Here is a 16,846-nt window from a genome sequence, read left to right on the forward strand (position 1 = left end):
TTTGCTAATGGATTGGATGTGGGATATTAAAGAAATAGATTAATCAAGGATGATTGTTAGGATTTTGTCTACAACTGGAAGAATGATGATGCCACTTGCTGAGATGGGAGGGATGTGGGTAGAGTAAGTCTGAGGATAGCAGTAAGTCAAGGGTCCGGCCTGGACATGCCTATTAGATATTTAAGTGGAGATGTTGTTAGCTGTTGGTTGTACCAGTATAGATTTTACAGCAAAGATTAGGACTAGTGCTATAATTTTGGGAGCAGTCAGGCTAGAGAGGATAGTTAAAGAATGGATTGGATAAAATTGTTGGGGGTATGAGTAAGACAGAGAGGAGATAAAGACTGAGTTCTGAGATTTGAGACTGATATCACAAAGAGAAGGACCCAATGAAGAATTCTGAGAAGGAGATAGGAAGAATCACAGCAGAGCATGGTGTCCTGGTCACTGGGGGCGGGGGGAAATGCGTTTTAATAAGGAAGAATGGGGATGAGCCATGTCTAATCCTGTTGATAATTTTACTGAACTCCATCACTTCTAACTTTAGTTCAAAATTGAAGAGATAGCAAATGGCAACAGCTACTTCTAAGGGTAAACTTAACTGCAAATAAGTCTGAGAGTAATTCTCATGTCTGAGATGATAGAAGAAGCATGATACATTTTTCTCCATCAGCTTTAATATTTGAGGAGACATTTCTTTCAGTTATAACAAATGAGCAAATGGTAGGAAGATGTAGATTGTTTGGTAGAGTTTACAAAGGCTAAGCTAACACTTAAACAGATTTTTCAATTGCATGCCATCATCTGAGTACCTGCAAAGCATATTACATTCCAAATTCTTTAATTTATAATTGATTTTTAATTTATAATTTTAATTCATCATTGTTTTCCCTTCCAATGTCCTACTCAGAGTAATAGGAAAAGCCGTTCTTCTCTAGGCGAGAGGAAGTGTGATGCCCCTAATTTGGCTTCTTTTCTTCAGGCTTACGTGATTCTGTGTTTACTTTGGAGCTCTCTGAATGGAAAATTCAAGGGTCAGTGTCTGTCACTTGACCTGAGGGAAACGGCAGGTTTACTGTGTTTTTCTTTCTGTTTTTCACAGAAAGGAAAAGATGACAGTATATTTTTGCCTCACCCTCTTCCGTTTCAGGTTTTAGGATGACCAGTAAGATGATCAGAACTTCAGAACCCTCCAAAGTGATGGGTCATTCAAGCTCCAGGAACGTCAAGGCCTCAACAGTTTGGACATAATTTTAGGCAACACATATAAGACCCACAGGTCTCCACTGATATGACTGGGGATCTCACGAAGAAACTACTCGACAAAGCCAGATACTGGAGGTGTCGTACCCAGTGCCAAAGGCAGAAATAGTCCCAGAGGGAAGGAAAATCAAGCTCTAAAGGGGTTCAGTCTGTCCTCCCATTATTGTTATGAGTATTGCACCTAGGACTGAGCAAACATATTTCTCTTTGTCCTATTTCTATGCAGTTGTGGGATTTTGAGAATGCCTTGCAGTCCCTCCGAGTTCTAATCACTGAGTGAACATATTTCTCTTTGTCCTTTTTCTGCGCACTTGTGGGATTTTGAGCATGCCTCACAATCCCTCTGAGTTCCAATCACTACATTTTGTAACTCTGGATTTCTGGTGCCTGCCCTGCCTTTCTTACCATAGTACATATAAGGGTCAAAGAGTCAAGTGAGATAATGTATGTAAGTGTTTTTGTAAATTAAAAGTTACTGCAAAAATACACGATGTTATTTTTTATCATACCTTTAATCCTGGATATCTCAAAGTATTTTATAAAACAATCCCTGTTGTTTTGTTACATTTTGTTCCTTAAGCTTCCCAGGGTTTAGTTATCTTTTCTCCAATGTTGATCTTTTGCTTGTATCCCCTTTTTCATCACCATTCAGTAAGACCCCTCTGTACCCCTCACCCCCAACAAGATACCTTGGAGGCAACTTAAACCATTCCTTCACCCTATCTGAAATGATGACAAAGGCCAGGCGCGGTAGCTCACGCCCAGCACTTTGGGAGGCCGAGGCGGGCAGATCACAAGGTCAGGAGATCGAGACCATCCTGGCGAACACGGTGAAACCCCATCTCTACTAAAAATACAAAAAAAAAAAAAAAAGAAACAAAAAGAAATAATGACAAAGTCCCGACAATTCTAACTTTATAAAATCCCCAAGTTCTTTCCTCTGCATAGTCCACTTTATTGGTACTCCCCTCAGGTCAACAGCCTCCTCCATGCCCACTGATACATTCTAACTGTCGTTATTGCCATAGCTTCTTATTCTCCCATCCATTCTTCATGCAGCTGCTTTGTACTGATCCTTAAAAACAACACAGAGCAACAACCCTGGAAATGTTCATATCATTAAAATGTTCATATTATTAAAATGTTCACATCATTAAAAATGCAGAAATGGTTCCTCAATAGTAGCACTATAAAATAAACCTCGATGTGATTTTAAGGTTTTCCATCATCAGGCTTCTCCTGGAATCTTCATGCACAGACTGCACTTTCCAGTTCTTGTCCCCCTATTTCCAGACGGGTTAAACTTCTTGCACTGCCTTGACCAGTCAGTGAGCTTCCACCCACTGCTTCTCACACTGCCTACATGTCCCACACCCTTGATTATCAGGCTTCTCACCTTTTAAATTACTCTGTTATGACTTTACAAATTCAGCCTTGATCTCTACCTTGGCCCTTCACACAGCCAAAATTAACAGTCCTGCTTTCATGCTTTTGCTTGCTACCCAGCTTAGCCTCTTATCTCAACTCCTGAAACATTCTTCAGGTAGGTGTTTACGCAACTGTCTCCTTCTTCCTATGAGCTCCTTCACTGTACAACTTTTGTCTTATTAATTGCTTTACTAGATAAGTTTACATTAAGTTACATGCCTAGAACCTTATAACTACTCAACAGGAAGGAAGGAAGAAAGGAAGGAAGGAAGGAGGGAAAGGAGGGAAGGAGGGAAAGAGGGAGCGAGTGGGGGGAGAGGGAAGGATTGTGTATATCAATTTATTTAAAATATTTTTGCTACAAGTTACATGTGCTGTTAATATATAAATAGATGATACATACCCACCAAACTTTTGTTGAAAACATTTCTTTACCCACATTCTTTCAAAAATAGACTCCATTTTTAAGTAGCCCTTGATAAAAGGTGTCACAGTTTTTGTAATTTCTGTGTTTTTCCCTAACCTTGAGCCTCTACCAGTCTTCTGAAGGTGGCAGGTGTTAATACAGAACTTGATGAGGAAGATGCCAGCATCTCACCTGGAATTCACAAAACCCAAGCCAGCCCTAACTCACAAGGGCCTGCACACCCTTTAATCCAGCAAAATTAACTCAAGAGCATGTGGCACCTGAAATCCAGTCTCTGCATATTATTGCAAGTGCTTCAAGCAAAGAAAAGAACCTGATTTCACATTTGAGATGCATTTTAAACCAAAGGTCTGTTCTGGTACCTCCACAAGGAAGCATCAATCAGAACACAGAAAGTTTACATCCAGGGATTTGTCTTCTGGAGTGGATCTCACTGACCTACAAGAATTGAATTTGCCCATGTCTTCGCAACACCTTGTTAGTGGTATCAAATCAGGAGATTGAAGTGAGCCATAGTGAGAGTATGGACACCACAGAAATTGACATACATATCAAGGCTTTTTCTTTATTTCAGGAGAGCCAGTTCAATAGTACAACACTTTTATGATCTTCCCTCTTGCTGCCACCTCCCTCCCATTCCTGTTCCCAGTCCATACTTGAATAACTGTGTTGCAGATAAAATCAGTTCAGAAAACTTGTGTCTCTGCAGGAAGATTTATTTGTTCATTTACCTTATTAGAGGAAGTTCCTCTGCAGCATTTTTTAGCTGGAGGTGCTGAAAGACCACGTCCTCTTTGGCTATATTCACTTCAGGTTTATGTGAACATCAAAAGGTGTTGAAATCTTCCTAGAACACAGAGTCTATTATAAATAACCATGAAAAAAATCTCCCTTAGTAGACTACAGTTATAAGTAAACACACACACAACCGCCCCTCCATAAAAACAAATCTTAACTGCTTTCCTCTTCTCCCTTTTTCTTCTCCAAATTACCACAGAGACTCATGTGTGAGTGCAAGCACTTTCAGCCTTTGGTTTGAGGGATTTTATCAGTGTTGATGGCACTCTCTCTGAAACAGTGACTTGGAGGGCTGTTTGCCATGATGCTAATGAGGCTTAAGCATCAAGATTCTTCACTTTGATAAGATCTCTCCAAAATCACAATGTGTTCTCATAGTCATATATTTGAAAAATTTACAAAAGTAAGTTTTCTTTTTGTATTCTCTTGGTTTCTTTCTTTTTTTTTTTTTTTTCCAGGGTGTCGTTCTGTCACCCAGGCTGGAGTGCAGTGGTACAATCTCGGCTCACTGCAGCCTCTGCCTACTGGGTTCATACGATTCTCCTGCCTCAGCCTCTTGAGTAGCTGGGACTACAGGCATCTGCCACCAGCCCAACTAATTTCTGTATTTTTAGTAGAAACGGGGTTTCGCCACATTGGCCAGGCTGGTCTTGAACTCCTGACCTCAAGTGGTCCGCCTGCCTCAGCCTCCGAAAGTGCTGGGATTATGGGCATGAGCCACTGTGTCCAGCTACATTATTTTTTTCAAAGAGAGCCCTGCAACACCATATAAATTTCAGGCTCCATGAAACCTCGATACACTCCTGAGGGGTTATTTTACATTGGTTTAGCCTAGCGTATTTAAAGTCAGAATCTTGCTTCTGGCCCTACCCTTCTCATGAACTAAACTCCTGTCCTCTTTCCCTCATTCTAATAAATTCACAAAGAAACTTCTATGCAATGAAATTGCTGTTTTTAAACTTCCCTATTATTATCAAGAAAAAGAAAATGGATGGTTATTTAGCTTCTGAAGTAATTTAGAGGAACTCAGGTGCCTGACCAGGGAAAATATAGACTTACTGGCAAGAAAGCTTGGAGCTCAGCTGCCTTCTTGACTAACTGAATCAGAAATGCCTACCATCCCCAAGCCCCACTTTCCACTGACCACAAACCAGCTTTCTTCCTCAGCCTCATTAACTTCTTGTCCTGCAGGCTCAGCTTAAAGATTGTGTCATCTCGGAAGCCTTTCCTAGGTTAGATATCTCTCCTATTAACTCCCATTGTATCTTGAGTTTAACCCTACAATGGACTTATCACACCAGTAGATTATGAGCGCTAAAGGGCTAGCATGTGTCATATACATTACTTCTTACAGTGGCTGGCACAAAACCAGCCTTCAACACATATTTGTTGAATGAATATATGAATGATGGAAATAATACCTTTCTGAATTAGGAGTTAGAATACCCAAATACTTATTGTATCTCTGCCAGTAATAAGCTTGTTAAAACTGAACAAACCTGTACATTCCCTTGACCTCATTTCCACATACATATATATGTATATAGTAAAGAGTCCAGGTGGAACCAAATCTGAGATTATTCTTAGGTTTTTATATAGCTGTAGCCAGTCTTTACAAGAAAGAATGAGCAGCCTCTTGAGAAAGATCACATGGTAAGTGAAGACAAACAGCTATAACCTGGTTCAAGAACAGTGGGCTGGTGTTGAACAGAGCTGGGACTCTGACCTCGGGCCTGTCACTCTGATGGTCTCTGGCCCAGGCCCAATGGACATAGAATATGAATAAGCAAACAAAGTTTGTTTTCCTTTTTTTTTTTTTCCTACTAATTGCTTCACTGGGCTTTGGGACCTCAATAAGTCAGCAGCATTAGCATTGGCAACTTGGGCAGAGACAGAAGATAGCACTGGAGTCTTGGGAGATGATGTTGGCAGTTTCAGGAGCAATAGCAGTGAAGGCCTATGTACTGGGCACTACAGATATGTTAGCAGCCTCTCTTGGTATTACAAAGAGCCAAAAACACCATTGCAGTGAGGTAGAGTGAAAGAGGAGGAAAATGACAGACATCCAGTGTCGTAAGAAGATAATTCTCAGCATGCTTATCACAACTTAGACGCGTGCCAAACTCCACGGAAGGAATGTAAAGAGGGCTCTATGTCTTACAAAAGCAGAGAGAAACATAGTTTAACTGTTACTGCATAAACCTCTTTTTACTCTGATGTATAGTCTGGAATAAGGTTTGGGGGTTTAACTGGAATTCGAAATTATAAATGATCACCCTTACCCAAAGAATATGACACCTCAAATATTAGCAAACTGAACAGAGTTAAAAGTAAATCTCACTATGGCTGTGAAATTGGGGAAGAGAAGTTCAGAACCTATTTCTTATTTTCTCAGTGCAGTAGAAAGGTTTTGGATTTGGGCTGGAATCCTAACTCTGATACTCAATAAATTAGTCAAATTAGTAAAATTATTTAGCTTATTAAGCCTTAGCTTCTCTAACTGGATGATGAGAATAATACTATCTACAGTACTGTTGGAAGGGATTAAATATGTAAAGCATAAGCACATAGCACATATGTGAGTGCCTGACCTTTAGTAGTTGCTTAATAAACATGAGTTCTCCCTCTTTGCCTTCATCTCCATTTATTAATAAAGCTTCTCCTCACACTCCAAGCTATTAGAAGTTCAGCTGACACAGGACATAGGGCAAGAGGAAATAAACTTTACATGGTTCTAGAAATTCCTTTTTGATATTCATTACATTATTTTTCAGGGATAGAAGAGTCTATGAAGTACAGAAAAGAGGAAAGATTTGCAAACAATTCGGTGTCTTCTTTTAACTTGAAACTCATCCTACCCGCTGCTACAGCTAGGTACCGTGCTCTTGCTCAGATTGCTGGAGGTTTTTGTTGTGATCATCTCCTTCAATACATCAATACTATAAGTTCTATAAGAATCATCTCAGAGCTTGTTTAGAACTCATTTTTTTCTTTTTCTGGGTTATGCAATTATAATATTCATTTACATGTGAAAGCCCTGGACCATCAATGGATTTTATCAATGTATTAAAATTGCTAACTGTGCCATGCAGATACTAGCGATGTTCCTGATGGAATTACAAGTCTAGGGCCATGGTGTTCTATTCCAAATAAATCCCATGCAAAGCCTATTCTTACATTTAAACATTTCTATAATTATGCACATCTTCCTTTATTAGCAGTTTCTCCAATTGTGTTTGGATGAGTGGTATGGAGTGTGTATAGGCTTGAGTATGTACATACACAATAAGGCATAATGTGCTGTGGTCAATAGGGGATGCTTTTTGGACTGTGGTGGATCTCCATGTGCTTAAGCTCCAGTTTGACACTCCCTATGTGATCTTGGGCAATTTACTTAATACCTCTAAGCTCTTCAGTTTTGTTATCTTTAAAATGGAGTTTGGAGAACTTATGCATAAACAGAACACTCAAAAAATTTTAGCTATGCTGTTAATATTCCAAATATGATGAAGCAATATGTTAGATATTACATTAAAACATTACTATCAAATAGATTTTAGGGGTAAATTTTCAAAAATAATTGTTCAGACCTTTTGGTAATAGAGACCACAGAAAGAGCCAAAAAGCTTTTACAAATTATCCTAATGAAGGGAAAAGGGAGGCAACTTTTGAAAAATAAAGCTATTGCTTTCTCAGTCCTTTCCAATTCAGTCACTGGGAACTAACAATAAAAACAATATTGATTCCTCATTTTTACTGAGACCTACCCAATAGAAATCCTTCAGTGTTTGCTATATTTCTGAGAGAAACCCTGCCTTAGCACTATTGCCTTTTCCAGAAAGGATCTGGCGGAAAACAATATTCTGCCTGGAATTCACAACATTTCTTCCTTTGTGAAAACAAACAAACAATAAGTTCGTTTCCTCCCAAATCTTCTCAGGATTCTTTCTCCTGGTTTACCTTCTAGAAATCAATTTCTTATGACTTTCTTCACTCACTTTCATAAAAGAGATCAGACAGATACTCTAAAAGGTGAAAATTAAACATTTCAGGGACAATCTGATGTCATTTTGATTTTTTATGATTAAGTCTGATAGGATTTAATCGAATTCTCAATAATTATTTCTGGCAAGAGATTCTACAAGTGATTAAATAATTCTCATTATTTTTGCTTCTCTATATTTTCTAATTTCCCTACAATAGATATTTATTACTTGTGAAAGAAAACACATAAAAGTTAAAAAGTATGGTGATCTTAAAGTTGCAGTCAAATATTTGTGGCTATTCTAATCAAATTGCCTTTATGGGCTCTGCTCTTGACTATACTACTTCATTTAATTCTTCCAATCATATCTACTCATCTTGCCTATTTTATCACTGAGGAACCAAAGCCCAGAGATCTTAATAAATGAATCTAATTATCACAGCTAGGAGAGGCAACACCATTATTGAACTGACAACCTTATTTTTTAAAACACCCTACAAGTAGGTGAAAAGCAGGAATTTAAACTCAGGTCTGTCTGATCAAATGTTATATTATTAATCACTGTTATTTCCTCAGATGTCTTCCTAAAGTAAAAAAGTCAGAATCTGACCAATGTGATTTCTTTTTGTAGCCACAGTTCTACAGTTAAACTGAAGAAAAAAATTAGTTTTCTCTCTGACAATTGAATGGCTTTTTTTTTTTTTTTTCTTTTTCTGATAGAGTCTTGCTCTATTGCCCAGGCTGGATTGCAGTAGAGTGATCTCGGCTCACTGCAACCTCCACCTTCCAGGTTCAAACGATTCTCCCTCCTTAGTCTTTCAAGTAGCTGGGACTACTAATTTTTGTATTTTTAGTATTTTTTGTAAATACAAATTTTTCGCTAATTTTTGTATTTTTAGTGGAGATGGGGTTTCACCATGTTGGCCAGGCTGGTCTTGAACTCCTGACCTCAAGTGATCTGCCCACCTCAGCCTTCCAAAATGCTGGGATTACAGGCGTGAGCCACTGCACCTGGGCTTTTTTTTTTTTTTTTTTTTCCCCAAAACAGATGAATTTTCTGAGAGAAGGTCCTCAGCTCCATCTAGACTCTACTGAAATGGCCCATCCTGAACCCAGAACATCTATAAGAGTGTCTTTGCTTGGAAACTTATAAGGAAGTTCTCAAAATACTAAAGACAAGACACTATGAGGGAAATAAAGGAAAGTTATAATACAGAGGCATTAATTGAACCCCAAGATGAGGCCAGTTAATACAAAAACAAAAGAACTTAAATTCAATACGCATTTTCCATTAGCACGTAACTAAAAACAAAGACTTACAATAACTTTTAGTACTGCCTGGTATTCTACATTTTTGTACGCGGAACTTAAAACTTTTAATTTTCACTGAGTTACAATTTAATGACCATTAAGTAACTTCTAAGCCAGAAACATTTTGACTTCCTCTAAGTTTTAAAAACTTCTCCCCAAGAGCTTTCCCTACTTTGCTTACGTTTCCCCTCCTCAGACTTTAGTCTTGCTTTTCTTATTATTTTTAATCTTCTATTTAGTTTTTGCAGTTCAGGGTAAGAGACAAGGTATTATTTCTCTCTTGTGGGGTTCCAGCACCAAAGTTGATCTTAATTGAATGGCTCAGAGAATGAATCTGAGGGAAACAACTATGAACCAATCCAACTGCAAAGGAATAGATTATGAAATTAGTCATGTGCTTTTAAAGCAGTCCCAGGTTTCAGTTTTGGAAAGCTGGAGTTAAAACCGTAACTAAAATCAATGACTAGGAATGAATGGGGGAAGAATAATGTCTTACCTGTTCTGTATTCATCATATTAAGTTTCAAACATACCATCTCCAGCCACAATTTCAAGCAAAATTAGTTTGAGAATGAGACATTCAGGAGACAGGGGAATTGACAAAGAAGGGAGAACCAAACTCACTGGGTCAAACTATATGGAGATGGCCAGAGAGGACCTGTTGCCAGTTTGATAAGTGATCTCATTCCACTCTGAAGCCCATCAGAGTTCTGAGCAGAAAGATGCTGGATCTCATTATTATTTATTCTTGACCTGCAGCCAAAAAAAACCTCTGAACTGAATATCCAGATTTGCATCTAAGGTATTTCAGTGTCTCCACTGTGGTAAAGGAAAACACTTTTTTTCCTGTTGCTATGTATATTGGCAAATATCCTATCCAAAGAATTGTGCTCCAAGAACTCTGGAAACACCTGCCAGCAGAAAACTTGGGAGCTTTGTTTAAACAAATATACCTGCCAACTTTCCAGTGCTGTTGATTTTGCAGGACTGAAAAACGTGGACTATTTTAAAACTACTTATGGATAACAGGAACTGGGCCATGGAGATGAGGCACGGAATGTGCCTAGAATCATGTTTATCTTTTTATTTTTTAGCATTGTGTAGTCTGAGCCTTGTGCAAGAAAACTGCAGTGTTAATCTCCCTTCAGTACTGGATCCACCATGTGGCTGTGAACAGGAAGAATGCTTGGGCCTGAATTCAAGGTATTTGGCAAAATAGCGTTTCCAAGAAACCCTGTGGAAATATAAAGCTCCAGGCTCTGTGACATGTACTGGCATTAACAAATGTCCCTTAGGTTCTCAAGGGCATTTAGATTCCTTTTGTAATTTCTTCATAGCATTGTAATCAATCACCCAGCTCAAACGCTCTTGAGTCTTAGTGAGCAATTCCAAATCTGATTCCTAATTGGACATCATTATAATAAACAGTTCTACTCCAATTTCCTTCTGTCAAATTAACTACTGTAGGTAATTGTCCAATAGGCAAGATGTTCTCTTGAGGTGTTAAATAAAGGCATTTGGATATATAAATCTTAATGGTTGGCATAAAAGATGCCATGCCTAAGGCAACAAGGCTTAGTGTTATTTGTTTTTAACCCAACAGCTAGTATGTGGTTGTTTGAAAGTAACTGAGCTGAGGTCATTGGAGGAGGTGGAAGGACACCAAGCTCCCATCTTACGGACCATAAGGTCATCCCACTGAACTTCAGCTGTTTCCTTGGCTGAGCAGCATGGTGATGTTTTGTGGATGGGAAAGATGCTGCTACTCCAAAGGTGTATCAATCTGAAGACGCTAGCCTACTTTATGTGGTTAGAAGGAAGGATGTTGAAAACCTCTTTATCAGCTGGGCATGGTGGCCCATGCATGTAATCCCAGCACTTCGGATGGCCCAGACAGGTGGATCACCAGATGTCAGGAGTTTAAGACCAGCCTGTCCAACATAGTGAAACCCTGCCTGTACTAAAAATACAAAAAAAATTAGCCAGTTATGGTTTAGCACTTGCCTGTAATCCCAGCTACTTGGGAGGCTGAGGCAGGAGAATCACTTGAACCCGGGAGGCAGAGGTTGCACTAGGCCCGGATCACGCCACTATACTCCATCCTGGGTGACAGAGTGAGACCCTGTCTCAGAAAAAGAGAAGAAAACCTCTTTATCAATGCGTTCTTCTGGCCTGCCATGAAAGTCCTACCATTTTGAGTTTTTCCTTTGGATTAAGGCTCCATAGGAGTCACTTTGCTTCTTAGTTCCTCAGTTGCCTCCTCTGTACTATTAGGGAATTAGTTTATGTATCATTTAGTGATCACTGCAATAACACTATGTAATAAACCACCTCTGAAACTCAGGAACTTAAAATAATAATCATTTGTCCTCATAGAGCTGTGTGTTGTTTGGGGAGGCTCAGCTTCAGGCCATTGTGGCTGGGGTGGCTTTGTTTTACATTGAGGGTCCACTGGTCAATTTTGGCCAACCTGCCATTGGCTAAGGCAAGTCACATAACCAATCCCTAATCCAAGGAGTGTGGAAATATGCTTCATTCATGAGTATTTAGTACCAAGCAGTGTGAAAATATACTTCATTTATGAAGTTTCTATGGCAAGGGTATGATACAGGGAGGAGTAAAAAATTGGGGTCACTAAATCAACCTACCACAGACTAGTTAAGTGGATTCTAAATATTGGGGTCCTTGTAGCTATAACAGAGATTCTCAAACACAGTGTGTTACAGAATCCTAAAATTTTAAAAATGTAAAGACAGAACAATTTTGCAGGTCCACTAGGGAACTCCTAAAGCATTATAAGTATCATGTGGGAAGCTTGTAAAAATCTGGGTCTTGTGTAGTAGAACTGAGATGGATGGTCTAGGAAACACCATTTTAAATAACATTTCAAGTTATTCTGATGAGAGCTTGGTGGAGCTTGAATTCTCCAGGATCCTAGGATTCTAAGCTGCACCTCTATTTTGACAGCACATGTGGTTATCAAGTACCAGCACCGTTTTACTGAGTCAGGTTATATATGCTAGCTGAAATAAATTGCTCTTCCTATGCCAGTTGACACATTTTGGCAGGGACCTCATGTCCACAAGCCAATACAAATAAAGTGGGTAAAAGTAGGAAAGGGGAGCAAGGGCATCTTTTCAAGGTTTGGATACTAATATCTCACTTTTATTTACAACAATAATAGTTGACAATAAAGTCAAGTTCTGATTCTAAGCATTATTTCCAGAAAGTTAGAGTTAATATGCAGTTACTGTAGGCCAGGAAAACCTTAAGCAAGACTTTAGTCATTGGATATGTCATTCAGGGTTATACCAGAGAAAAAGGACTGGTAGGATATCTGTCTACCTATCTGTCTATCTATCTATCTTATCTATCTGTGCAAAGAATTGGCTTTTATGATTGTGGAGGCTGGTGACAAGTTTGAAATCCACAGAGTAGACCACTGGGAAGGGCAGGCTTGAAGTTAAGCAGAAGTCGATGCTACAGTCCACAGGAAGAATTTCTTCCTTGTCAAGGAAACCTCACCTGTGCTTTCAAGGACTTTCAGTGGACAGAGTCAGGGTCAACCACATTAGAGATGATAGTCTCCTCTACTTAAAATAACTAATTATATATGCTATTCATATTTATAAAACACGTTCACATTAACACCTAGATTAGTGTTTGTTTGAATCGCTGGTGCAACAGCCTTGACAAATTGGCACATAGAACTGACCATCATCATATCTGAGGATTTCTCTTCTTGTTTTGGGTGTTACATTTGTGTGTTACCTGTATCCTTATTTAACATTTTTTTAAACTAACTTAGTTTTTGAGTTTCAGCCTTCTCATAAGCAATAATAACTATTAAACTATTCATTTCATGTGTTAGTTATATACATCATAAAAATAATAGAATTAATTATATCTATTAAAATAGTTTGTCCATATACTACATTAAATATCCTTTACCACACCCTCTTGGAAATACTAGACTAATTTATTAAATTAATCGCTAGATAGTTGGGTTGAAGAACTTGCTAGAAAGAAGCAATTTTAATAAGGAAAGAGAAAGTTTTAAGCCAGGAACTCAACCTGGGCAGGGTAAAATCTGAAAATATGCTTTCTGTTAGAGAAAGCCCAGGGGAAACTGGGATTGGGAGTGGTACACACCTATGGTGAAAATGACACATGGAGGAGTGTTGAAAGCTTTCTGAAAGCTTCACAGAATTTTGAGAAATGACTTTAGCCACTTACATTACAACTTTCAGGAAGGCTATACTACAAAGAACTTAAAATAGTTGAGTTCATCAAGCCAAAGACAAAGAAGGTGAGAAAGAAATTATCTTTGCCCTTAAGACCCTTACAGTCTAATAGAAAAGAGCAATATCAAAATATGATCACAGACCAGTATGGAATACACTGTTAGAGGCCTGCAGAGGTGCCAAGTAAAATATGAAATGCTCAGGAAAGGTTGCTTGGTCTGGGGGATGTCCGAGTTGAGGCTCAAAGAATAACAGATATTAGCCTTGTGAAGATGGCCTGGGTGCATGTGTGGGAGGAGGTGGAGCATTCCACATAATGTGAAAGCATGAACAAAATCAGGGACTTGAACTTGGATTGTATGTGTATGTGTGTATGGGTATGTGTGGAGTATCGGGTTCGGGTGGAGACAATAGAGCAAAGTACAGAAAAATGGCTGAAACAGAGTCACTGCATTGCACAACTCCATGGGTCACCATTCAAAAAGACTTTGAGGCCCTGTTCATCAATGGCTCACACCTGTAATCCCAGCACTTTGGAAGGCTGATGTGAAAGGATTGCTTGAGCCCAGGAGTTCCAGACCAGCCACGGCAACACAGAGAGACCCCATCTCGACAAAAATAAAATAAAATAATTAGCCTGGTGTGGTGGCACACACCTGTAGTCCCAAGTACTTCTCGCAAGGCTGAGGTGGGAAGACTGCTTGAGCCCTGGAGCTCCAGGCTACAATGAGCTGTGATCGTGCTACTGTACTCCAGCCCGGGTGACAAAGCAAAACTCTGTCCCAAAAAGAAACAAAAAACAAAAAAAGAAAACAAACAAACAAACAATACTTAGATTTAATAACCTTTACAAACTGCATGACTATAGGGTTTAAAGTGCAAACATAGAGGGTGGAATGTTGGGGACCTAGTTTGGAAAGCTAGGCTTAAAGCAGGTCATCATGAATCCTTAATTCCATGATGAGGAAGTTGGCCTTCATATCACACAGCAGTTCTGAATTTTCCAATAAGAAAAATCGAGTACATTCTTAAGACATCAATGAATCAGAAGGGCAATTATTTTATTTTGAAATTGTTTGTAAATTTTCAAAGTATCAAAATAGTTATTTTGGAAAAATACCCTAAACAATGAGTTGCTTTTACCCTTGTTTAATGTCTTAGCATTGCTTTTGTTTTTGAGTTACATATGGCAGGATGAAGGTAGGTAGAAAACAGCATGAGCTCATGTGTTTTGGGTAAATAAAAGCTTTCAGGTCCTGCTGTTGAATATATGTGGCCTTTGAAGAATGTTAATATGAGCAAATACAGAAGAGAAAACCTGGTGCCCAGGGTTAAGTGCCTTATTTTAGTGTCGGACAGAATAAAGTAGTGCATTTTTACATTCACTGACCTCTCTGAAATGCATACGATAGATAGCATTTTAGTATTATAAAATTGATATTACAAAATATTTAAAATTGCTCAAGGAAAAATATACTGGATCTGTCAAGGTTCCTGGCAGGAAACAGATGGCACATTCAAGTAGAATAATTCAAAACAATTTACTAAAAGGAACTCTTTAGTAAAGTGGGAATAGGAATCACTTTGATTTAAGGGAAATCAACAAGGAATATTCAGGGCCTAGTACATCAGGAAGCTCTAAGCACAACGCATAAGCCTGAAGGGAGCAGGGGTGGGAGCAGTAAACAGAATCCCGAGAGCCCAGCTGTAGCTGTAGAGAAGGTCATCAGACTAGAGCTGTGACCTTTTATAGAGGGACATACGCAACCTGTGTTAACCTAGCATGAAGGAAGCTAGACTATATCTTGTCCCCATTTTCCTTTGGCCTTCGGAGTTTCTAACAATGTCTCCTCTTGGCTGAGCTTAAACAGAAGCCAGGGAATTAGATTATCAAATGATGGGTCCATATGAGCCAACTTTCCCTGCAGAAAGCAGGATGGAGAAGGATGGTAAGTGCATGTGCAGAGTCAAACAGAAAATATCCAGCATAGGTGTATATATGTTGCAAACAAACATCATTTAAATGATCATTTAGCAGCTGGGTGCAATGACAAAATTCTGTCTCTGCAAAAATACAAATATTAGCTGGGCATGGTGGCACGTGCCTGTAGTCCCAGCTATTTGAGAGAATGAGGTGGGAGGATGGCTTTAGGCCAAAGCAGAGGTTGCAGTGAGTTGAGATCTGGTTATTGCATCCGATCTCAGAGCAAGACCCTGTCCCTGCCCCCCACTTAAAAAAATTACTTACCTTCTACATCAGGGGCCAGTAAACTATGACCCATAGGCTAAATCCAGCTTGCAACCTGTTTCATGAAATGATGTTTTATTGAAACACTGCCATACCCATTTATTTACATATCATCTATGGTTGTTTTTGGCAGAGTCTTTAAATCTGAAAATATTTACTATCTGGCCCTTTACCAAAAGCCTTTACTGACCACTGCTCTACACAGTAAAAAAGTAGGCTTTCTCCTTTTAAAAAAGTTTCTTAGTGATAACAACATACTCCAGAGGTATCCTAGTTTTTGACCTCTGCCATCACCAAATATGTGTTACTTTCATGATACATATTTCATTTCAGCCTTAGTTTTTCCACAGATGAACTATATTTGTGTATATATGTATATGTGTGTGTGTGTGTGTGTGTATATATTTGTGTGTGTGTGTGTGTGTCTGTATGAGGAAACTAGCTTTAATCAGAAACACATCTACAAACTAGGAAAGAATAAAAGTGATCAGCAAATACTTTAGGGTGACATATTTAGGTAGCCTTCCCAATTTACCTGGTTTCTCAGATTTTTTAAAAAATCTAGAATACTGTTTTTAAAATGACCAGACATTTCAAAAATATATCATTTCTCACTCCCCACATTCACCCAGCACATAATTATCTATGCACTTTGTCCATGGCAAGTATGACTTTTGACTTCATAGCCTCCCCTTCTTGATTTTCATTTGATGTTATTTTAATCTTCATATACTCAAAAGTGCATTATGAAGTTTTGCCTCAGGTTGAAGAGGAAGATTTAAAAGTTGAAAATCAATTATGTCTTGTTCTTCAAGTCAGATTTGAAACAATGCAAGGAGGGAAGGAGACAGAGAGAGGGAGCAGGAGCAAGAAGGAAAGAGAGGGAGAGAGAGACACACACAGAGGCAGAGAGAAACAGAGAAAGAGAGGGAGAAGAATTGTTTGTAAATGAAGAAAGATGGAAATAAATGTTTGAAGATTTTTACTTTATGAATCACATTACTGCCTCCTGTGACTTTGGTTTCCAATGATTTTACCTATTATTTTGTAGTGCAATTATGCTGAAGCTCTCAGATGCTGCTCTTGCAGACCTTGGCCTGGATCTTTCTTGGTGCTGTCTCATTCCACATTCCCAAAATGTTG

The 16,846-nt window shown here is 38.8% G+C and overlaps 1 long non-coding RNA gene across 1 annotated transcript; it reads right to left on the reverse strand.

Annotated features, from left to right (window-relative positions):
* Positions 1–1,756: 1,756 nt before the first annotated feature.
* Positions 1,757–9,798, reverse strand: LOC116472363 (uncharacterized). Its single transcript, XR_004249075.1, has 3 exons — positions 9,709–9,798; positions 3,850–3,961; positions 1,757–2,110 (listed from the first exon to the last, which is right to left on the reverse strand). It is a non-coding gene; the product is annotated as an uncharacterized LOC116472363 (long non-coding RNA).
* Positions 9,799–16,846: the final 7,048 nt, after the last annotated feature.

Source organism: Hylobates moloch, unplaced genomic scaffold (genome assembly GCF_009828535.3).
Source record: "Hylobates moloch isolate HMO894 unplaced genomic scaffold, HMol_V3 SCAFFOLD_8, whole genome shotgun sequence".
Lineage (NCBI taxonomy): Eukaryota > Metazoa > Chordata > Mammalia > Primates > Hylobatidae > Hylobates > Hylobates moloch.